The sequence below is a fragment of the Lynx rufus genome, unplaced genomic scaffold (assembly GCF_022079265.1).
Source record: "Lynx rufus isolate CCGP_SWC_20201006 ecotype Redwood Valley unplaced genomic scaffold, mLynRuf1.p SCAF_12, whole genome shotgun sequence".
NCBI lineage: Eukaryota > Metazoa > Chordata > Mammalia > Carnivora > Felidae > Lynx > Lynx rufus.
In genome coordinates, this window is record NW_025814826.1 from 18,034,657 (window position 1) to 18,060,109 (window position 25,453).

At 39.4% G+C, this 25,453-nt stretch overlaps 2 protein-coding genes across 2 annotated transcripts in view; one reads left to right on the forward strand and one right to left on the reverse strand.

The window, feature by feature from the left end:
- The window catches only part of ARMC1 (armadillo repeat containing 1), a 43,316-nt gene extending 41,691 nt beyond the window's left edge, over positions 1–1,625 (reverse strand). Inside the window, exon 1 of the mRNA XM_047073984.1 lies at positions 1,454–1,625. The gene's annotated coding sequence lies outside the window, so the exon portion shown is untranslated. The remainder of the gene's footprint in view (positions 1–1,453) is intronic.
- Positions 1,626–12,466: 10,841 nt separating this feature from the next.
- MTFR1 (mitochondrial fission regulator 1) overlaps positions 12,467–25,453 on the forward strand; it is a 62,921-nt gene continuing 49,934 nt past the window's right edge. Inside the window, exon 1 of the mRNA XM_047073987.1 lies at positions 12,467–12,524. The gene's annotated coding sequence lies outside the window, so the exon portion shown is untranslated. The remainder of the gene's footprint in view (positions 12,525–25,453) is intronic.

The following is a 25,453-nucleotide window of genomic DNA, read 5'->3' on the forward strand; positions in this document are numbered from 1 at the left end:
TAAGCTAAACTTGACAACACAGACATACTTAAAGAAAAATCAAAGTCTCAGTAGTAAATGAGAAAAATGTGGAACTTTTTCCTAGTCCATTAAAATATAAATGGATGGGGTGCCCGGATGGCTCAGTCGGTTAAGCATCCGACTTCAGCTCAGGTCATGATCTCGCAGTCCTGAGTTGGAGCCCCGTATCCAGCTCTATGCTGACAGTGCAGAGCCTGGAGCCTGATTCAGATTCTGTGACTCCCTCTCTCTGCCCCTTTACCGCTCATACTCTGTCTCTCGAAAAATAAATAAATGTTAATATATATATGTGTGTATATATATATATATATATATATATAAAGAACACAAATGGATACAATACATACCTTTTTTTCCCTCTTTTGTTTAGTTCAATTTGGACAAACAGATCATTCTAAGATAATACTGCATGCTCCCCAAACTTTAAGGAACTCTGATTACCCAAGGGATCTTGTTTAAAAAAATTTGATTCAGTAGATGGAGAGAGGCCTGAGATTCTACATTTCCAGCAAGCTCCCAGATGAGGCCTATCCTGCTGGAACTGGGAACTTAGGTGATAGACGTGAGACTACAATTAGGCAGATGCCTGAAAGATTTTTTCTTTTGCCAAAGCTTACCATTTAACTCAAAGAATGGTTTAGGTCTCTTAACAACTATGAGCTGCAGAGGGTACACACCCACAACCTAAATCCATATTCAGTTAAGCAAGTTTTTAAAAATATCATAAGCATGGAGTTCCTATCTGGCTTTCCCTTAATTAGCAACTAACTAACTCTTTCAGAAGCTAGTTACCTCACTTGAGCCTCAGTTACCTCTCGTAATAACCTTGAGTGATGGTTAGGATCAAAAAGCAAAAAACAAAACAAAACAAAAAAACCCAAAACTTGAAACGATACAACAGAGCACCAGCAATTACCAAACAAGAACAGAACTTAATCTTGTGGGTATTTATATTCCACCAGCTATCGGGGTATATTCTGCCCTAACACATCAGTACACTATCACGAAAGGAGCTGCAAACTGAACGAAGGTCTCCCAAAAACTTAGGAAAATACAGAGATGTGAATGCTGGTCTCTCTTGAATGGAGACAAACACAACGATGCCCTTCCATTCTTAGCAGCAGACATGCAGGTGCACAAAAGATAAAGTTACCAAAGAACAAGCTGGAGAGATGAAGATGACATCTATTAATACCAGGGTTTATAAAAATCAGACGTGTGGGGGACGGAGAGGAACTGAACAAAGCTAACATTTTCACAGGGCACATTGGAGCCTGGCGCTATAAAGCGCTTGCTGGGACGCGCTGCTGGGTCGGGAGAAGGCCAGCGGAGCGCCTCGGCCCAGGCCGAGTTGCGGACTTGGTGCAGGGGCCGCTTTCCGCGGCCTTCCGGGCTCCACCGCTTTGTCTGCCGCCCCTGGATCCTTACATACCACGCCAGAGCTTTAGGAGTCCGGAGCCGTCCGCACCATCAGGGCCACACCAACGAATGGAGCACAGAGACCCGGGAGGCGCAAAGACGGTCCCTCCGTTCGCAGCCGCCGGCCTCAGCGACGGCAAACGACCAGATTAACTCTAGAAGCCAAAGAGCGAGGACGCTGGCGGGGAAAGGCTCTACAGACTCTCCCCCACGACCCTGGAACATCCGTCAGTCCTGCCCTCTCATTGGCTGAAACCATTCCAACGTGAGGATAAGACATCCAGTACGTGAAGGCCTTCTTAGACTAAAGCGTTCATTGGTGACCTAGGGAAATGCACTCAGTATTGAACGGAAGAGTCCAATGAGAGTCCAGGAACACTTGAATTGGCCCAAACGACTCTCCGTTCGCTAAGCATTAGGCACGGAAAGAACCTTGGTTCCGGCCGAGAAACCGTCGTGGTTTCCCAACTACAATTTGCAGCTTTCCGGCGCTGAGGGGAATCTCTCTCTGCTCCTGCGTTCGGAAATTCAAATCGAACTTTTTGTTCTGGCAATTCTTTCAGTTCTAATAAAGGATTTTCATGATATTTCATTCGTTTTTGTGACTCTTAATTCATAATCTTTAAAGTTTCTTGGCGTTTTTGGTAAGAACATATTAGCACATTAGGCGTTTCGTTCATTTCTTGTTAGTGTCCACTGTCTTCCTAACACCGGGAAAGCTGCAAAGTACAGTTTTTTGTTTTAAATAATAACGTCTTTTCTGAAGGATTTTTTTTTTTTTTTTGGTAAGGGAAAGGGACTTCTAATTAGAACGTTCTCAAATTCGTCATGATGTATTTTTTAAATACTGTCTTCTATTTAGTTTATCATTGTAAAGATTTATATACCTTTAACGATGACAGGCACCAGTTTTAAGTATAAATCTTGGGTTTTGAAGCTATTTCTTTTTTTTTCTTTAATTTTTTTTTTTTTATTTATTTATCTTTGAGACAGAGAGAGACAGAACATGAGCAGGGGAGGGGCGGAGAGAGAGGGAGACACAGGATCCGAAGCAGGCTCCAGGCTCTGAGCTGTCAGCACAGAGCCCGACGCGGGGTTCGAACTCACGAACTGTGAGATCGTGACCTGAGCTGAAGTCGGCCGCTCAACCGACTGAGCCACCCAGGCGCCCCTTGAAGCTATTTCTCTAAATATAAGTGTAATCTAAATTATATAGGCCAGTCTGAGAATAATGCATCCATTGCACGCAATAACTTCACTGAAAGGAATCTAGATTCTTTCAGTTTGATTTTGCCACATAGCTCATGTATTAAAGTCTCAAGGAATTTAAGAGGCCTCTAATAGGGCAAGTGTGGTTAAGAATAAATGTCGCCGGGCGGGGCGCCTGGGTGGTTCAGTCGGTTAAGCCTCCAACTTCAACTCAGGCCATGATCTCAGGGCTCAGGGTTCGTGGACTAGAGACCCTCATGGGCTCTGTGCTGACAGCTCAGAGCCTGGAACCTGCCTGGGATTCTGTGTCTTCCTCTCTGTCTCTCTCTCTGCACCTCCCTGGGGCGCCTGGCTGTCTCTGGGTAGAGCCTGCTACTCTTGATCTCCACGTCCTGAGTTCAAGCCCCAGGCTAAGTAAGCATAGAGCTTACTTTAAACACCTCAGACTGTGTTCTACGCATTTGTCTCCAATACTTTGATTCCTAAGTGAATTCAAAATCCAGTTACTTCTCAAGTTACTTTGCCTTTTCTTATTCTTAATTTCCTCTTTCTTCTAACAAGCTCAAGAAAACAGGAGCAAAGTAGAATAGAAAAATGTCCCTTTCACACCATTTGACCTATAGCAAAAACAAGTGAGAAATGATGCATAATGTCCAGCAGTAGAAGCACCAGCCTCATTTTAAATAATCAACCAGACCAACCAACTGCTGGAACTGAGGGGGAAAAAGGAAAAGTTAAAAAGGAGATTGTGATACATTTACAGTAAGAAAAAAGGCTGTAAAAAAGTAAATATAGGAAGTCCAAAGGGCACAGACAGGTTAAACATAATCCATTTGATTGAGTAAATGAAATTTTGTTCAGTATTGTTATTAAAAACAATGAAATAGCCCAGGAAAGTAAACCTGCTATTTTTTCTAAAATCAATTTATCAAAAAGAGAGAAGACAATTGGGATTTTCCCAACTAATAATTGATGACATAGATTTTTGGCAGGGTCAGAATATATATTACATAGAGTCTTTTTTAGAAGTTCAAAATCTAAAGTTAAATATAATCATGCCTCTGACATTAAAGTAGTGAGAAGACTGAATCCTTCGCAAACTGCCATTACAGAGAGTTAGATGACTGGCATTTAAAAACAGGATGTAGTCACAAAAAATAATTAACAATTTCATAAGCACTTATGGACTACAAGCCCCAGGAAGTTTAAGATTTTAAGAATTTATCTTCCTATGTTAAAAATCTATGAACTTGACACCAGTAAAGTTATACTATCTGCCATTATGAGTTGTTGCTAGTTCTGAGCCTCAGATATCTTGCCACAGGACACAGCTGGAATGTTAAGTTTCTCAATAGCTGTGTTGCTTAAGACCCAGGAATCAGATAAAGGTAGTTTCATTTATTCAATTATTTAATTAATTATTTTATTTATTTATTTAATAATTTTAAAGTGTTTATTTTAAAGTGCTTGAGAGTGAGAGAGAACATATGCACATACAGGTAGTGGCAGAGAGAGAGGAAGAGAGAGAATCCCAAGCAAGCCCCATGTTGTCAACACAGAGCACGATGTGGGGCTCTATTTCACTAAACCGTTTAAGATTATGACCTGAACCAAAACCAAGAGTCAGACACTTAACCAACTGAGCCATCTACGCACCCCATTCACTTATTTTAAAACTATTTTCAGAACACATTCAATGTGCTAGAAACAGTCTTAACGATGGATTCAAAAATACGAGAAAACATAATCACTGCCCCCAAGTTTATGGTCTAGTGTTATGGTTTCCAAAACTTATTGATCAAGTACTTCTTTCAGTTTAAAAAAATGTTTTGAGCACGCAGCTTGGTTATATGTATATTATTTATTCATAAATTCTATACACATACTATAAAACTAATATGTAGACTTAAAACATATCAAAATAGAAAATTTTAAAGGATGAGAAATAATTATAAATGTATTTGTATGTATCTGAATGAAAATAAAATTGTGTCCATATACATTATATACCAAAAAACTGAAATTCCAGATGGATTAAGAACACAAGTATAGGGGCGCCTGGGTGGCGCAGTCGGTTAAGCGTCCGACTTCAGCCAGGTCACGATCTCGCGGTCCGTGAGTTCGAGCCCCGCGTCAGGCTCTGGGCTGATGGCTCTGGACTGATGGCTCCGAGCCTGGAGCCTGTTTCCGATTCTGTGTCTCCCTCTCTCTCTGCCCCTCCCCCGTTCATGCTCTGTCTCTCTCTGTCCCAAAAATAAATAAACGTTGAAAAAAAAATAAAAAAAAAAAGAACACAAGTATAAAAAATAAAATATTGAAAACCCTTTAAGAAAATCTTGGTGACTACATATAACAATATAGAAGTAGAGGAGACCTTAGACAAGACTAGAAACTCAAAAGTTAAAAAAGAAAGAAATTAGCGGCGCCTGGATGGCTCAGTTGGTTGAGCGTCTGACTTCGGCTCAGGTCATGATCTCCCGGTCTGAGAGTTCGAGCCCCATGTCAGGCTCTGTGCTGACAACTCAGAGCCTGGAACCTGCTTTGGATTCTGTGTCTCCCTCTCTCTGCCTTCCCCCACTCACGCTCTGTCTCTCTCTCTCTCTCTCTCTCTCTCTCTCTCTGTCTCAAAACTAAATAAACATTAAAAAAATAATTTTAAAAAAATCCAGCAAAATCTATTTTTTTTATTTTTTTAAATGTTTATTTAGTTTTGAAAGAGAGAGAGAGAGGGACAGCATGAGCAGGGGAGGGACAAAGAGAGGGAAATACAGAATCTGAAGCAGGCTCCAGGCTCTGACCTGTCAGTACAGAGTCCTATGCAGGGCTCAAACCCAGGAACCATGAAATCATGACCTGAGCCGAAGTCAGATGCTTAACAGACTGAGACACCCAGGCGCCCCCCAGCAAAACGTATTCTAAAAAATAATATATTTTTTTGACCCAGCAAATCCTCAAGAATCTAAAACATAGGGGCGCCTGGGTGGCGCAGTCGGTTAAGCGTCCGACTTCAGCCAGGTCATGATCTCGCGGTCCGTGAGTTCGAGCCCCGCGTCGGGCTCTGTGCTGACTGCTCAGAGCCTGGAGCCTGTTTCCGATTCTGTGTCTCCCTCTCTCTCTGCCCCTCCCCCGTTCATGCTCTGTCTCTCTCTGTCCCCAAAATAAATAAACGTTGAAAAGAAAAAAAAAATTAAAAAAAAAAAAGAATCTAAAACATAAAAAGCATCAGTATATAAAGACGTAAGAACAAAGATGTTTGTTGCAATATTGTTCACATAGGCAAAAAATAAAAGCCAATAAAAAAAAACCCCAACATCAAATGAATACATATCAATAGTGGAATGTTTTAGTAAATGATGGTATATCTACAGGCCATGGACCATTATGAAAAATATATTAGAAAGAGACATTGAGGAATTTCCACATTGCTAACTGATAAAAGTTGCTTTGAAGTACATATATATATATATTTGTATATATGTATATGTTATGTATGTATATATATAACATATATATTATATATATAACATACATATGTATATATAACACACACAGTATGATCTTATTTTTGGAAACAATAACAAATCATATCCTACACGTTTATATAAATGTGTACCATTATACATTATTCTATGAGCATGGAAAACATAGAGAAAGATACACTCTAAGTTTTCAGCATATATTACCTGAATGGGTCGGATAGGATCTGGGAGACTAGGTGTTCATCACATGCAAAAAAGTTAAAAATAAATTAGCTTTACTGGGGGTGTGTGTAAATATAGTTCTATACATAATTTGATAAATGTTCATTAAGTAAAACCATATGTAAATGAAATGAAATGTAATCAACAAAAATCTAGGTGGTATTTTGTAGTTTCAAGGAATTTCTTTTGCAAATAGTAGAGTGATAAACTTGGGGTCACCAAACAGTTACATCTGAGGAGGATACATTGTAAGAAGTAAGACAGGAGACTGGTATAGTAACCAATAAACCTTACCCAGTGACTCAGTGTCTGTAGGACCTCATTCAGAAAAGCTACATGGTGCCATTTGGGTCAAACAAATCAACTTTGACCACATGCTGGCTCTATGACTTTGTACTAATCACCTGGCTATGAGGACATCAATCTCCTCTAAAAAACAAATCATAGAACCTGCCTTCCACTACTGCTATAGAAATCTACAATTAAATAGTGTGAGAACACCTAGCCCACAGTCTAGAAGATGTTTCATAAATGTACATTTAGTCCCACTTCTCTGTATAAAAACCTGCTCTCCAGAAAAGATCTGATAAGAGCTAATTTGTAATGGTAAAATTCTTGAGTGCTTACTGATACTAGAAAAAATTAAAAAAAAGAAACATCACTCATCACTTTCAGAGAATTTGAAGGAACCAACTCATTTTTCTGAAAACTGGTAATGATGAGAATCAAACCAAGCATTGAACCTGCCTTTCTTGTATGTATTATATTTCAGGGTAACAAAATAGTTGATGTGTGATAATTATTCTGAAAACTGGTAAATATTAAGAAACAAGCATTCAACTTGCTTTTCTTTACAAATGTGCTTCAAGGTGACCAGCTAGCTAATAAATGACACATACAGCCTTACTTTGTCTTAAAATGCCCCTTACATGGGCACTTCACTGTCCTACCCAATGGTCTTTTGCCAGTTAGGTTTTTCTGGATTCTAACTCAGAACCTTCTAAGGCACATTTCAATGTGTTTTATTTTCTATAGACAGGCAATCAGAGCTAGAGAAAATGCAGAACTAGAGAGAGTCTTGATTTTCAGGGAAGATACTGTTTAAGACTTGCAGATTTTTCAACCTATCTCACCAAATGGGATTGTCATTAGACCTAATATGAGATAGGCTGATGGATATATTTTGACATTTGTCTGTCCCCTACTTTACTAGTCACTGGATCACAAACACACAGCTGACTGTCATTCAGGGGTATCATTTATTGGGCCCTTGTGATAAACCAGACATTACCCTTAGTGTTTTACAAATATTACACAATTGGTCCTCAGGGCCACTCTGTCAGGTGACTGTTTTCCTTTCCCACTGTGCAGGTCAGGAAATTGAGACCTAGGGAGGCTGACTAACTTGCCCAGGGCCACACAGCTGATAAGTGGCAGAGGATATTTTGAAGATGGGTCTGTCTCACTTGGAAGCCCACATTCCTTCTACAAGAGAAGTCAGTCTCACCATCTACCAATGTGAACAAATGGGAATCTGACCTCTTGTTAAATTTCTCCAAGGAATCTGGCCCACAACTAGCCCTGGTCACCTTTCTCTGGCTGAAAACACACTTAATAATGGATAAATCTCTGCCTAAACAATGGCATTATAATCCTTTAATCTGTTAGGAATCTGAAGGCATAGAAAGGTCGAGGGACTTTTTCAAGTCTGCACAGTGAGTAAGAGAGAGCACCGATTCTTTCTCCTCTATTCAATCAATCAATCAATCAATCAATCAACCAATCTGCCAGACAAAGTTTAAGTTATTCTGGATTTTGCCCAGGAAGCGGAGGCATTTATTTGGGTAAAGAACTCCAGGATCAGACACACTAAAAAGAAAAGTCCATTTTCTTCTAAAATCCCCAAATAGATTGTCCTGTAACTTTCTACATTAGTTTCTGAACTTAGCTATGCAAAATAATTATCTAAGATTCTGGGAAGGGGCCTGGACATATGCCCTAAAGTGAAATTTAAGAACCCTCAATCTTGCTGAGATAGAAATTGTATTATTTATTGCTTTCAAACAAATCACTTCAAAACTTAGCAGTTTAACACAATAATCATTTATTATCTCATAGTTTCTTTGCATGCAGAATCCAAGTGTGGCTTAGTTTAGGGTCTCTAGCTCAGGGTCTCTCACAAGGTTGCAGTCAAGGTGTCAGTGGGGCTCCAGTCATCTCAAGGCTCAACTGGGAAAGGATGTTTTACCAAATTCACTCACATGGCTATTAGCAGGATTCAGTTTCTCAAGGGTGATGAAAAGAGGGCCTCAGTTTCTTGCTGGCTGATGGCCAGAGGCCTCGCTCAGTTTCTTGCCACATAGGCCTCTCCATAAAGCAGCTCACAATATGGCAGTTGGCTTCTCTCAGAGACAGTAAAAGAAAGACCAATAGAAAGCAAGCAAGATGGAAGCCACACTCTTTTTTAGCCTAATCTTGGAATTGCCACCCTATCTATCTTGTATTCTATTCATTAGAAGGAGGACTCTAGGTCAAACCCACCCTCATCAAGATGGGATTACACAAGGGTGTGAATATCAGGAGGCAGGGATCACTGGGGGCCACTTTAGAGGTTACTTATCACAGAGATGTAAATAAAGAATTAAAAAACAAGGAGGTGGGGAGCCTGGGTGGTTCAGTCAGTTAAGCATCCAACTTAGGCTCAGGCCATGATCTCATGGTTCGTGAGTTCGAGCCCCTCGTTGGGCTCTGTGCTGACAGCTCGGAGCCTGAAGCCTGCTTTGGCTTCTGTGTCTCCCTCTCTCTACCCCTTGCCTGTTCACATTCTGTCTCTCAAACATAAATAAACATTAAAAAAATTTAAAACAAACAAAAACAACAAGGAGGTAATATATTTCCTAGCTCTGTCCACTAAGCGAGGTTAGATTCAATGACACCCCAGTAGCCACAAGTATACCCAGTGCCCAGATCTTGGTTTCTAAGTATCATTCCAGTGCTCCTTGGAGAAATGGCTGACTCTAATGCTGGGGCAGGAAAAATACAAGATCAGCTTGGAGCCTTTTATAGTTCAAGAAAACAGAAGATGACCAAAAACCAAAAAAACCACAGGAATCAACTGAAAAGAGCTCCCAGTGGCTAAAGCTGGAACAATTTGAGCAAAAAATAAAAATCATAATATAAAATATAAACAAAATATAAATATACATGACTCTTTATAAACAAATGATTGAGTATAAATAAATAATAAATCTTACTTAGAGAAGAACTCTAAATTACATAGCTATTCCACTCCAGGAGATGAAGCTTAATCTCTTATGACCCTTCAGGGTGGGTAGGATTTAGTGACTTGCTTCCAAAGAAGAGAATATGGAAAGAAGGTAAAAAATGCAACTTTACAGTGGAGAAACTAGTAAATACTAACCTGGTCAGGTGATCACAGTTAACGTCAGCAGAAATAAATCATGCTAATATCATGTACCCTCAGATATGATGTGATGAGAAGGGCATCTCAACGTGTGGTATTTCCCCCAAACCTTATAACCCCAGTCTAATTCTGAGAAAAACAGCAGACCAATTCAAATCAAGGTAAATTGTATACTATATCTGATCACACTCCTCAAAACTGTCATAGCCATATCAAGATTCTGAAAAACAAGGAAAAATGGAGAAACCGTCACAGACCAGGAGTCTAAGTAAGAAGGTATGATGACTGAATGCAAAGTAGCATCTTGGATTGGATCCTGGAACAGAAAAAGGACATAAATAAAACCTGAATAAAGCCTGGAGTGTAGTAAATAGTGAGGTACCAATGTTGGCTCCTTAATTTTATACATGCATCATGCTAATATAAAATGTTAGCATTAGGGGAAACTGGGTGAGGGGTAGGGACTTCTTAACTATCTTTGCAATTTTTCTGTAAATCTAAAATTATTCTAAAATAAAGTTTATTGGGGCGCCTGGGTGGCGCAGTCGGTTAAGCGTCCGACTTCAGCCAGGTCACGATCTTGCGGTCCGTGAGTTCGAGCCCCGCGTCAGGCTCTGGGCTGATGGCTCAGAGCCTGGAGCCTGTTTCCGATTCTGTGTGTGTGTCTCTCTCTCTGCCCCTCCCCCGTTCATGCTCTGTCTCTGTCCCAAAAAATAAATAAACGTTGAAAAAAAAATTTAAAAATAAAATAAAATAAAATAAAGTTTATTAAAAGCAAAAAGTGAAACAACCTGCTCATAATTTCAAGTGTGATGACTGGAAGATTTTCCTCTACTTTCTGGCTCAGCACATTTTGCATCCTTTCTCCTCCACCAGCCACATACTTCTGGTGCCAGGTGCCATGAGACACAATCATAGGCCCTTTGTCAGTGAGATGGCATATAATATGGCTACATTACAACACCGTGAAAGTTAGCAATAACTTATCACAGAGGTAGTCTAGCTCAACTCCTCCCCTCACGCAGATCCCCCAAATGCCCAGGTCACTAATGGGCACATAGCATGCAGAGAAGTGTGAAGAGAAGGAAGCTGGAACGGAGAAAAGGTAGGTCTTAACCAGTCTCTGTTTGAAGGGTTCTTTTTTTTTTTTTTTTCAACGTTTATTTATTTTTGGGACAGAGAGAGACAGAGCATGAACGGGGGAGGGGCAGAGAGAGAGGGAGACACAGAGTCGGAAACAGGCTCCAGGCTCTGAGCCATCAGCCCAGAGCCCGACGCGGGGCTCGAACTCACAGTCTGCGAGATCGTGACCTGGCTGAAGTCGGACGCTTAACCGACTGCACCACCCAGGCGCCCCTGAAGGGTTCTTTAAGACATCTTATTACAGAGTAGAAAACAACAGATAACCATGTGAACTCAGCGCTAGCATCCCTCCTTGGGTCTTAGGGCTGGTCCAAGTCAAGGGGCCTGAGCACAAACTTTATTAGATTCTCAGTAAATCTACCCTTTAAAGATCTCACAAGAAACAATTAAACTTTGCCAGAAACACCAGTATCCTTTGCCTCCACTCCTTTAGCTCAGGAGCATCAACTTTCATCAAGCCTCAGCTGAAGCGCACCTCTGGAATGTGTTTCTTGAGCTCCTGAGCTGGCTTAGGCAGGTCTCCCAGGCTCTCTACATTCCTCCATTATAGCATTAGGCTAAAAAAGTTTGTGTTTCTATCTTTCTGTTAGCCTGTAGGCTCACCAAGGGCATGGTTCAAGGCTTTTAAAGACTTTGTACTGTCATAATGGGCCCCCAACAAGCGCTTGTTGACTAAACGAATTAACACCCTTGCTGAAGTTGGGAAGCCCTGGCCAGGAAGAGACTTGGGCACCAGGGCTAAAACCATCATAGCTCTGGTGCCTGCCCAGTGACCTGTGGAATCTATTACAGAGGGAGGGTGAGAGAGACAGCCAATCAGCAACAGCCTTTTGAAAGGCCATACAGAAACAAGATTTTTACTCTACATATGAATTTCTTACAGGGCCTACACACGTTACCATGCTGAATTTATTCTTAGCTACAATGTAATGATAATTTCATGGCAGAATTATTTGAAATCTAGTGTCACAGAATATTCAACTGTTAAAAAGCATGTGTCCCCATGAATCAGACTAAACAGATGGTGTAACTGAAGACAGTAAAATCCTCATCCATGCTCTTTGTATACCCCGCGCCCTCAACCCCCCTAAACACAAACACACCCCAGATATGAAGCTCACGTGGTAAGATCTGCCAGGTAAATACAAGTCCCAACAGCGTGGGATAAAAGGGATAAAAGGGCTCAACATAAGTCAGGTTAACAAGGGCTTAAGACTCCCACCTTCTTTCCAGGTGATACACATTTACGGCTACATTCAGAATGTGGATCTTGCTACACATTTACAGAATGGGGTTTACTAGCAAAGTACTTTCCAGGACAGAGCAGTGAAGACACAAACAAAGCTAGGTCCACGCGATAGCGCCCGCTTCCCTCCAAGCTCCACGCATGCGCACACTGATTGTGAAAGGTGGCTGCAGGCGCGTGGGGCGGTAGTTTCTCTTCCCCTCCCTGTTCTGCCTACCCGCCTCTGGGCCGGAGGAAGCAGCTGATTGGTCAGTCTGGTCCGGACTCGGGGCGGAGATTGGGTGATTGGCAGTAACGCCCGGGGTAGCCAAGCTGGAAGCAGGGGAAGCTCAAGAAGGCTCCTGGCTGCCTCGCGGCCGAGGTAAGTGGGGGCTAGGGACTCGGGAAAGCGGTTGGCGTGGAGTCGAGGAAGCGTCCGCAGGCCTGAGGGCGGTGGGAAGCCCTAGTAACAGAGTAGGAGCTGAAGGAGCCGTGGGTTCGGGCATTCGAGGAGGACCGCGGGCTCCATGGGCCGGTTGGGTGTCTGCGCCGCGGCTGAAGAGAGGCGGAGACGTTCTCGGGCTGCCGGGGTGGCTGAGGGCCCTGGTGGGGCTGGAGCACTGGCGGAGCGGAGGGAAGTCGGCCGACTTTGTCCTGAAGGCTGGGACTCACCCACGCACATCTGCCCCCTCCCTTCCGCTCCTGGTGCATCCTTCGGGGTCCACAGTAAGAGCGCCAGCCGCCGGTCCCTGGAAGGCCGCCCTTTGCGGTGGTTCCCTTGGGCGTTGCACTTTTTCCTGAGGCTAGACCGGTCGGACTCGCGGGTGCACCTCCGGGCCGGACCTCGGGGATTCTGGGAGGAGGAGCACGCCTGCTGTTCGGCCTGGGAGGTTTAATCAGCCTCACCTGGCTTGTGTTGCTGTTTCACTTTTCGCCTCCCAGAACTTCCCAATGTAGCTTCCTGACCGTAACAAGATTTGCGTTAAGCCCCAAAGAAAAATCATCTTTTGACATTTAAAAACACCCTTTATTTTAGAAGTCTTTAAATACACAGGACGCGAGGTTAGTATAACGAACTTGGCGAACCCATCACCCAATTGTAACAATTGTCAACACATGATCGGCTTGCCACCCCCTCCCCCCCTCAAGTAAATCCCAGACATTTAATTTCTCTTAGAAATTTCTTCAGCTTTGTCATGGTCAGTAATTATAGTTTTTTCTAATCAATTGCTTTCTAGAGGGGTTGAGTAAAACAAGGCACACTTGAAGGTGTAGACAGCGGAAATATAGTTTGCACTGCAAGAAATGTGGTCAGTTCTCCGACAGAGCACTTTCACTACCCTAAGCTCAGGTTTTCAAAATCACTGAAAACAAAGGTACCAACCAGTGTAGTCTTGGCAGTAACATTATTGCTTTTGAGCAGTAATGTTAATATTGATAATTTCTATTTATATGGCACTTGGTACGTATGAAGCACTGTGAAATTGTTTCCACCTATTCATTTAATTTTTACAACAGCCATGTGAAGTGGGTATTATCCCATTTTACAGATGAGAGAAAAGAGACGCTAAGCAACTTGGCCAAGGTCACACTGATGTAAATAAGGGGGAGGGCAGAGGGGCCTGTGGTTTAGGATGTTAACTCTGGTCAGTGTCAAATTCTTGCTCTTTTAACCATAATTGAATACGAATTGTGGAATAAATGTAACTGCATGGTGTAAATGTAAATACGTAAGGGAAGAAAAAAACCCTGGAATTTGAGTATAACAGTAAAATAGGTATTTTTGTTTCAAATGGTAAAGGGTTAATGCAATTGATTAAAAAAAATTTTTTTGAACATTTATTTATTTTTGAGAGGCAGAGAGCACAAGTGGGGGAGGGGCAGAGAGAGAATGAGACACAGAATCTGAAGCAGGCTCCAGGCTCTGAACTGTCAGCACAGAGCCTGCCATGGGGCTCAAACTCACAAACCATGAGATCATGACCTCAGCTGAAGTTGGACGCTTAACTGACTGAGCCACCCAGGCACCCCTGCAATTGATTTTTAAATCGAAGTATGTAAATACAGATCAATAAATACAAGTGTTTAAAATTTCTATAGTATATGGCCAGTTAAAGGGGAAAAGAAACCAGGGAAAATATACTTCAATGAATAGTCTCTACCTCCTTTGGCATTTAGCACATACTGGATATTTATATTGAATACTTTAAACTATATCTTTTATCTTCTCAATCTTATGCTATCTTTTTTTTAATGTTTATTTATTTTTGAAGGAGAGAGTACCCAAGGGTGGGGGGGGCACAGAGAGAGGGGGACAGAGGATCTGATGCGGGCTCTGACAGCAGAGAGCCAGATGTGGGGCTCGAACTCATGAACCACAAGATCACGACCTGAGCCAAAGTCGGATGCTCAACCAACTGAGCCACCCAGGCACGCTTCCATCTTATACTGTTTCTAAGACAACATCTTTATTCAAATAACGTTAGAGGAATAAGGAACTAGAGACAGCAGGACTTTTTCAGAGGACAGCAGATTAGACCAGTTAAATTGAAGTTTAGGATTCCTACTGTAGGAAGTCTAGAAGGTAAAGTTAGGCTCACATGTGAAGTAATTTGAGTGCCAGGTTTAAGGAGTTTGAACTTGAGCAAAACAGTGACTCACTGATTGCAACCATCCTTTAGGAAGAGTGAGGTGGCACTATCATGGACAGCTTCACCTGAGATGTGAAAAGATTAGTGACTTGACCCGGTGAATATATAGGAAAAAGATGGGGGTAACTTGAATTTATGGATGTAAAGCAGGAAATAGGAAAAAAAAAAATAGCCTGAAAAGGGGGGATGGAAAGATAGTTTGGTTCTGAAGTGCTGGTAAATTTCAGTTTCCACAAGTTTATTTTCCTAGGCAGTTTTTAAAAATTTTTCTTATTGAACTGTAGTTGATGTACAATATTATATTAGTTTTAGGTGTACAACATGGTGACTTGATATTTATATGTATTACAAAATGATCACCAAGTAAGTTAGTTACTATCTGTCACCATACAAAGTTATTGTGGTTTTATTGACTGTATTCCCTATGGTGTACTTTACATCCCCATGACTAATTTTATAACTGGAAGTTTGTACCTCTTGACTTCCTTATTTCACCTCTTTCTCTGGCAACCCCCAATTTGTTCTCAGTCTATGAGTCTGTTTTGCTTTGCTTGTTTTTTGTTTTGTTTTGTTTTAGATTCCACATACAAGTGAAATGATACATTCTCTGACTTATTTCAGTTAGCATACCCTCTAGGTTCATCCATTTGGTTGAAAACGGCAAAATGTCATTCTTTTTATGGTTGAGCAATATTCCACTGTATATACATACCACAGCTTTATCCATTCATTTTTATCAGTGGACACTTAGATTGCTTCCATAGTTTGGCTATTGTAAATAATGCTGTAATGAACTTAGGGGTGTATATATCTTTTTGAATTAGTGTTCTCATTTGTTCAGATAAATACCCAGAAGTACAATTGCTGCATGATATGGTATTTCTATTTTTAATTTTTTAAGGAACTTTCATACTCTTTTCCTTAGTGGTTGTACAGATTTACATTACCACCAATAGTGTACAAGGGTTCCCTTTTCTCCACATTCTTCCCAACACCTGTTGTTTCATGTCTTTTTTTATGATCATTAATATTTTGTTTAAAATTTTATAGTATAAAATCTTACAGAAAAGAGATAAAACACTCCCTTGTTTTATGAGGCCAGTGTAAATTTAAGAACAAAATTACACACACACATGCACACGAGAAAAATAACTTTACCACCCCAATAAGTAAAGAAAAGCATTTGATACAATTCAGTATCCACTTATGCTAAAACCACTGAATACTCAGGCATGCTCAGATTAAAAGGGAACTTTTGATCTGATGAAGAGGATTTACATAAAAGTTACAGTATCATTATCATGCTTAATGATGAAATATTTATTTCCCTCCATGAGTTAAGAAATGAGACAAAAATGACTGCTATCAACACTTCTGAACAGTTCAGTAAAGCCAGGAAAAGACAAGGAGGTTCAAAATTTGGAAACAGCTGATACGGTTGTCACAAAAATTTGAAAATATACTTTAACTATTAGAACTAATTAGTACATGTTGCAAATTAGGTAGTAAAATTATACAAACCATAAAACTTGCAGTAGCTTTAAAAGCTCCTAATATTGAAGAATAAATTTAAATATTTGCAAAGCCTCTACATGGAAAACTACAAAATGTGATAAAAATTAAAGTAGACTCAAATGAAGGTAAATTGGGAGTTTGAGTATTGTTATGGTGTCAATTCTCCCCAAATTTATCTGTAAATTTACTGTGATTCCCATTAAATGTAGGTTTGGTTTTATGGCAATTGAGAGATGATTCTGTAATTTATATGGGAATGTATAAGACCAGAAGCAATAACATTCTAAAGAAAAACAAAGCCAGAGAACATACACTGCTGGATATCAAAACTTAATACAAAGCTATAATTAAATAGAACAGTGGTACAAAGCAAAGTATTCTGAATTAGATTCTGATGTCCTTCCAGTATACTGTGCTGAGGCAACTGAATATCCATATGGTAAACAACCAACTCCATGCTAATCATAAACATGCATTTCTGGTGTATCTAAAGCTAAATACCCAACGTGAAACAAAACTTTCTGAAAAAGACACAGGAGAATATCTGCATGATCATGGTATAGACAGAGATTGATTTGTTAAGGACACAAAATACACAAAAACAAATAATGGGGAAGGGGCAGAGAGAGAATTCCAAGCAGGTTTGCACTATCAGGGCAGAGCCCAGTGTGGGGCTCAAACTGACAAAAGGTGAGATCCAGACCTGAGCCAAGGCCAAGAGCCAGACACTTAACCAAGGGAGCCACCCAGATGCCCTTTACTATGTTAAGTAATCTCTACACCCAATTTGGGGCTCAAACTGGATCATATGGTAATTCTATTTTTAATTTTTTGAGGAACCTCTGTACTGTTTGCCACAGTGGCTGCACCAATTTACATTCCCACCAACAGTGCATGAGGGTTACTTTTTCTCTGCATTCTTGCCAACACTTGCTATTTCTTATCTTGATGCTAGCTATTCTGACTGGTGTAAGGTTGATATTGTTGCTTTGATTTGCATTTCCCTGATGATTAGTGATGTTGAGCATCTTTTCATATGTCTATTGGTCAACTATATGACTTTTTTGGAAAAATATCTATTCAGGTCCTCTGTCCATTTTTTAATCAGATTATGGTTTTTTGGTGTGGGGTTTTATGTATATATTTTGGACATTAACCCCTTTATCAGATACATCATTTGCAGGTACCTACTCCCATTCTACAGATTACCTTTAATAGTTTCCTTTGCTGTGCAAAAGCTTTATAGTTTGATGTAGTTCCAATTATTTGTTTTTGTTTCTGTTGCCTTTGCCTGAGGAGACAGATAGCTGTGCCAAAAAATACTGTTAAGACTGATGTCCAAGTTTACTGCCTGTTTTCTTTTAGGAGCTTTATGGTTTCAGGTCTTACATTTAAGACCTTTATTCTGTTTTGAGCTTATTTTTGTATATGGTGTAAGAAAGTGGTCTGGTTTCATTCTTTTGCATGCAGCTGTCCAGTTTTCCCAACACTGTTTATTGAAGAAACTGTCTCCTCCCCATTTTATTTTCTTGCCTCTTTTGTTGTAGATTGATTGACCATGTATGGTTTATTTCTAAGCTGTCTATTCTGTTCCATTGATCTTTTTGTCTGTTTTTATGCCAATATCATCTGTTTTGATTTTTATAGCTTTGTAGTATAGTTTGAAATCTGGGAGCATGAAATCTCCAGCTTTGTTCCTTTTTTTTTTTTAATTAGCTTTTATTAACATTATTTTTTTGAGAGAGAGAGGGAGACACAGAATCCTAAGCAGACTCCAGGCTCTGAGCTGTCAGCACAGAGCCCAACGCGGAGCTCAAACCCATGAACCGCAGGATTATGACCTGAGCTGAAGTCAGATGCTCAGCCGACTGAGCCACCCAGGAGCCCCTCTGCTTTGTTCTTTCTCAAGATTGCTTTGGCAATTGGAAGATCATTTGTGGTTCTATAGAAATTTTAGGATTATTTGTTCTTGTATGAAAAATGCTATTGGAATTTTGATAGGGATTGCATTGAATTTATAGATTGCTTTGGGTAATAGAGACATTGTAACAATATTAATTCCTCCGACCCATGAGCATAGTGTATCTTTCCATTTATTTGTGTCATCTTCAGTTTCCTTTTATCAATGTCTTCTAGTTTTCTAAGCACAGATCTTTTACTCCTTGGTTAAATTTATTCCTAGGTATTTTCTTCTTTTTAATGCAATTGTAAATGGGATTATTAATTTATCTTTCTAATAATTTGTATTCATGTCTGGGAAGCCAACAGATTTCTGTATATTAATTTTGTATCCTGCATCTTTACTGAATTCATTTATTAGTTGTAATAGTTTTTTGGTGGAGTCTTTAGGGTATTCAATATGTAATATCAAGTCATCTGCAAATAGTGACCGTTTTTTATTTCTTCCTTACCAACTTGAGTGTCTTCTGTTTCTTTTCTGATTGTTGTGGCTAGGATTTGCAGTGTTGAATAAAAGGCTGGCATAGGCATCCTTGTCTTGTTCCTCACATTAGAGGAAGAGCTTTCAGATTTTCACTGTTAAGTATGATGTTAGTTGTGGGATTATAATATATGGCCTTCATTATGTTGAGGTACATTCCCTTTATAGCCATTCTGTTGAGTTTTTTTTTTTTTATCATGATGAATGTTGATTTTTATCAAATGGTTTTTCTGCATCTATTGAGGTGATCATATGATTTTTATCTTTCATTTTGTTAATGTGCTGTACTGCACTCGTTAATTTGTAGCTGTTGAACCATTCTTGTATCCCCTGAATAAATCCCACTTGATCATGGTGTACGATCCTTTTAATGTATTGTTGAATTTCGTTTTTGCTAATACTTTGTTGACAATTTTTGCACCTGTGTTCCTAAGGCATATTGGCCTGAGTTTTCTTTTCTTTTTTTTTTTTTTTTTTGTAGTTTTGAGAACAAGGCAGTGCTGGACTTGAAGAATGAATTTGGAAGTTTTTCTTTCTATTAGAATGGTTTCAGAAGGATAGGTATTAACTTTTTAAATGTTGGGTAGAGTTCGCTTGTGAAGTCATCCGGTCCTCGGCTTTTGTTTGTTTGGAGTTTTTTGATTGCCAGTTCAAATGAATAGTAATCAGTCTGTTCAGATTTTCTATTTCTTCCTGAGTTAGTCTTAGAAGAGTGTATGTTTCTAGGAATTTATCCATTTCTTCTAGGTTGTGCAGTTTGACAGCCTACAATTGTTCTAGTAATCTTATAATCCTTTGTATTTCTATGGTATTGGTTGTAACTTCTCTTTCTTTCTGATTATATTTCTTTGACATCTTCCTCATTTTTTCTTGATTAATGTGGCCAAGGCTTTATCAATTTTGTTTATCTTTTAAAAAAATAGCTCTGAGTTTCATTAATCTTTTCTGTTGTTATTTTATTTTATTTTTATATATTTCATTTATTTTTACAGTTGATTCTTGAACAAAGGGGGGCAGTTGAAGTCCTGACATCCCTCCATGCAGTTGGAAATCTCCCTATAACTTTTGATTTCCCGAAAACGTAACTACCAAACTAGAAAAAGAAAGTGTTGTTAAGAAAATTATAAGAGAGGGGCACCTGGCACCTGAGTCTCTCAGTTGGTTAAGCATCTGACTTCAGCTCAGGTCATGATTTCATGGCTTGTGGGTTCGAGTCCCGCATCGGGTTCTGTCCTGACAGGTTGGAGCCTGGAGCCTGCTTCAGATTCTGTCTCCCTCTCTCTGCCCCTCCCATGCTTGTACTCTGTCTTTCTCACTCAAAAAGTAAATAAACACTTAAAAACATTTATAAGAGGAAATACATATACAATACTGTGCTGGACATATTGAAAAAAATCCACATAAAAGTAGACGTGCACTGTTCAAACCCGTGTTCTTCAAGAGTCAGCTGTATTTTTTTTTTACCATGGGCTTTGTTTTTCCTTATTTTATTTCCTTTAGGTGTAAGATTATATTGTTTATTTGAGATTTTTCTTGTTTCCTGAGATAGGCCTATATTGCTATAAACTTGCCTCTTAGAACTGCTTTTTCTTTGCCCCATATATTTTGGAATATTTTGTTTTCATTCTCATTCATCACAATGCATTTTTTGATTTCTCTTTGGCCCATTGGTTGTTCAGTACCATGTTGTTTAGCCTCCGTATGTTTGTGGTTTTTTTCTACTTTTTTTTCTTGTAATTGATTTCACGTTTCATACTGTTGTGGTTAGAAAAGATGCTTGATATGATTTCAGTCTCCTTATATTTGAGAGAAATTTTGTGGCTTAGTGTGGTGTTCTGGAAAATGTTCCATAGACACTTGAAAAGAATATGAATTCTGTTTATGGATGGAATACTCTGTATGTATCTGTTAAGTCCATCTGGCTTAATGTGTCATTTACTGTTTCCTCATTGATTTGCTGACTGACTGATCTATTGATGTAAATGGGTGTTAAAGTCCCCTACTGTTGTGTTACTGTACAATTTCTCCTTTTATATATGTTATTTCCTTTTTTATATCTGTTAATATTTGCTTTATATATTTAGGTGCTCTTTGAAATGTTAATTACTGTCAGCTACTCAGCTATTGTTTTGTATGTTTGTTGTGTACCATTTATACAAATACACAGTTTATTATTATTATTTTTTAAAGTTTATTTATTTTGGGGCGCCTGGGTGGCTCAGTTGGTTAAGTGTCCAACTTCAGCTCAGGTCGTAATCTCACGACTTGTGGGTTTGAGCCCCGTGTCGGGCTCTGTGCTGACAGCTCAGAGTCTGGAGCCTGCTTTGGATTCTGTCTCCCTCTCTCCCTGCAGTGTCAGCACAGAGCCCGATGTGGGGCTTGAATCCATGAACCGTGAGACTATGACCTGAGCTGAAGTCAGACACTTAACCCTCTGAGACACCCAGGCACCTCTAAATTACACAGTTTAGATAAAAAACATAAAATGTCACTGTAATCCCACCATTTAAGGATTTTAGCCTCAAGTTTTAGCCTAAGTCCTAGAGAAGAGGTTGGCAAACTATGGCCCAATAGCATAAACTGGCCTGAGGCCTGTTTTAGTATGTGAGCTAGGAGTGGTTTTTACATTTGTAAGGAGTTAGAAATAAATTTTAAATGGACTATTTTGTGATTGTTGGTTCACAAGCTCCTTAGGAGCTTCCTGGTTGTTCTGAAACCTGACATGGTTCTTGGACAGCTGGGAGAGACTTGAAGAAAGAGGCAAGCCGTTCTGGATGGGTAGGTAGCAGGTTTAATAAACAAGGGAACTCACTAGGCTTATCTTGAGAAGCCGCAGGACAGATCTCCACACCTGCCTGCGAAATCTTAAAAGTTTCATATAGGGGCCTTAACTGGGTTCAATCACATATACTCCTCAGATGGTCTTAACACCGTATCACTATCTCAAGGCTTTGTCTTTAGGGCAACTTCTGGGAGGGGGGGAAGCAATTGGAATGCACACTGCAAGGGTGGGAGAGGGTGAGGAGCCTCCTGTTGCCAAGAGTCCAGCTCACGGGACTTAAAATTCATCTTTTTATGTCGCTTAGTCTTTCAAGGTATGCATGAGGTACTTTTGTGTATTTAAATAACTCTCTTTTGTTAGATGTTTTGGTTTCTTTTCCAGTTTTTTAAACTATTACAATACTTAGGACAGCTTTTCTATTCAGAATTTTGTCAGTATCAGGTTATTTCTATAGGATAAATTTTTAGAAGTGAAATTGCTAGTATGTACATATTGTCAGGTTGCCCATCAGACATATTGGACAACCTATGCCTCTGCCAATATTGGGTTGTCTCCTTTTTCATCTTTGCCAATTTGATAGGGAAAAAGAGATATTTTAGTTAAGGTTTATTTGATTATTAGGTCATTAACATTTTTTCATGTTGATTGTCCATTTGTATTTCCACTTATAAAATGCTTACTCATGTCCTTTTCCTATTTTTCCATTAGGCTTCTGATCTTTTACTTGTTGATTTACAAACACTATATATACATTTGGGATAGTAATCACTTGTTATATGCAAGTTGCAGATATGTGTCTTTTTTTTTTTTTTAATGGGCCTGTTTTTTTTTGGTCTATTTATTTTAAGACAGTGAGAGAGAGGGGGAGGGGCAGAGAGAGAATTCCAAGCAGGCTTCACACTGTCAGTGCAGAGCCCAATGTGGAGCTCAAACTCACAAAGCATGAGATCATGACCTCAGCTGAGATCAAGAGTCAGATGCTTAACTGACTGAGCCACCCAGGTGCCCCAAGGTAAGATATCTCTTTATCCCAGTCTGTTTTGGTACTGATAGGAAGTACAGCCTATAGTGAAATTATTTATTTATTTTTTAAAACTTTACTTATTAGAGAAAGAACATGAGCAAGGGAGGGGCAGAGAGAGAGAGGGAGAGAGAATTCCAAGCAGGGGCTTGAACCCACAAACCATGAGATCATGACCTGAGCTGAAACCAAGAGTCAGATGCTTAACTGACTGAGCCATTCAGTCATCCCTGTAGTGAAGGTTTTTAAGATGAATGTGGAAAAATATCCTGAAATAACAAGCACTGATTGCATAGATATTACTGCTTGGGATGAAATTAAAACTTATTTTATTTTTTTTTTAGTTAGTTGATTTAAACTAATATCTATTTTATCATTATTGCTATACTTTTTAAAAAAAGATTTTAAGTAATCTCTACATCCAATGTGGGATGTGAACCTACAACCCCAAGATCAAGAGTCCTATGCTCTACTGACTGAGCCAGCCAGATGCCCCTGTATGCTTTTTTTTTTTTTTAATGGAATCACACACACAAAAAGGAATCACAGGTATATGGTAGTTTGCAACTTCTTTCATGTATTTTTATTATGAACATTTTTTGTATATAACTTTTTGTTTTAATGGCCATAAACTTAGAGTGGATATATTGAATTTATTCTGTTGATGGACATTGAGTTTGCTTCTAAATTTTCTTTTTACACTAATGCTCAGTAAATACCTTTTCCAGTTTTATAAACTAATAATGTTTATTTACAAAGGTCTAATTTACTGAGTTTTGCCCCTCAGGTAATTTTTTATACACATAATATGCAGGGGGCAGTAATTATTACACAACTTATGAAAATCACCTTTAAAAAATTTTTTTATTAAAAAAATTTTTTTTAATGTTCATTTATTTTTGAGAGACAGAGACAGAGTTCGATCAGGGGAAGGGCAGAGAGAGAGGGAGGCACAGAATCTGAAGCAGGCTCCAGGCTCTGAGCTGTCAGCAGAGTCTGATGCGGGGCTTGAATTCATTAACTGTGAGATCATGACCTGAGCCGAAGTTGGACCCTTAACTGACTGAGCCACCCAGGTGCCCCTGAACAGTTTTTTCAAAAGATTGTTTTTAAATTGATGCCAGAAGGGGTGCCTGGGTGGCTCAGTCAGTTGAGCATCTGACTTTGGCTCAGGTCATCATCTCACAGTTGCTGGGTTCGAGCCCTGCATTGGGCTTTCTGCTGTCTGCTTGGAGCCAGCTTTAGATCCTCTGCCTCCCTCTCTGCACCTCCCCTGGTCCATCCCTCCCTCTCCCTCTCAAAAATAAATAAATATTACAAAATAAAATAAAATTGATGCCATAGTACTTAATTCATTTGCATGGGAGTGCTTAAAGTAAAAATAGTTCAAGAAGAAGATATGTAATTATGTCATTCATTATAGTTATATTTCAGAGATCCTCATATGAAAATAGTACACTCTTAGTTCAAATGAATATATAAGACTAATCTCTTTTATTTTTTATTTATTTAATTTTTTTTTTTTTTTTAATTTTTTTTTTTTTTTTTCAACGTTTATTTATTTTTGGGACAGAGAGAGACAGAGCATGAACGGGGGAGGGGCAGAGAGAGAGGGAGACACAGCATCGGAAACAGGCTCCAGGCTCTGAGCCATCAGCCCAGAGCCCGACGCGGGGCTCGAACTCACAGACCGTGAGATCGTGACCTGGCTGAAGTCGGACGCTTAACCGACTGCGCCACCCAGGCGCCCCTTATTTAATTTTTTTTAATGTTTATTTATTTTTGAGAGAGAGAGACAGAGTGCGAGCAGGGAGGGGTAGAGAGAGAAGGAGACACAGGATCTGAAGCAGGCTCCAGGCTCTGAGCTGTCAGCACAGAGCCTGATGTGGGGCTCGAACTCACAAACCGTGAGATCATGACCTGAGCCAAAGTTGGACGCTTAACAACTGAGCCACCCAGACTCCCCCTCTAATCTCTTTTATATCAGAAAAGTTGACCTCTAAAAATGTTACAGAAAATGCCCTTCAGAAATGTAATTTCCTATATAAAATCTGTTTCCTTAAAAGAAATATCATCAAGTTGTAATTTGTCTTACTAAACTTTTTATCTGAACAGGTTTTTTTTTTTTTTTTTTTTTTTTTTTTTTTGGTTGTTGAGAGATGTAGTTTAGGTCATGAGATTTATTCATTTGTGGACTGAAACAAGTGTGACTTATACTTTAGATTCTGTGCTAGGCACTGGGAATATAGCAGTGTATTTAATTTTGCATGAACAGTGTAGAATATTAATCCTGAATAATTGCCATTAAATTGTACCCAAGGGTCAAATACTATATCATTATTTTATAGTATGGGAAAGTGTTCTGATTTAAAGTCTCAACCAGACTGAAGTATAGCAGTGGTCACTAGATTTTAATTTCAAGTTTAATTTCCAGAAAGTAGGGAGGGCATGGCATTGACATAGGATTGACAACTTTTCATTGTGATGAGTAAGGACATTAAAAAAAAAAAAAAAAAATCAAGTAACATCCATCTGCTGTCCCCATATCCTAACAGAAAAGGCTTTTTTACACCGAAATGTAAGAAGGATAGAGTCTCAAAATAAAGGACAGTAACTTCAAATTGACAAGTTGTTTTTTTTTGTTTTGTTTTAATACTTCATGGTCCTTATTTTTCTTTCGCATCATTGTTTGGCACTAGAATGTAGAGTGTCATTGGGGTGCATTGATTTATCTAATCTTTTAGTATTCTGAGAACAGGAAACCTTATTCTAATAAATTAACCAACTGAATAAGAATGTCCTTTTAATCATTTTAGACTCCTTCCACCTCTGCTATAAAATGGTCATACTCCTCTCTCATATTGTAAAGATAATTAAATGGCCATTCTCTTGAATAGTTCCC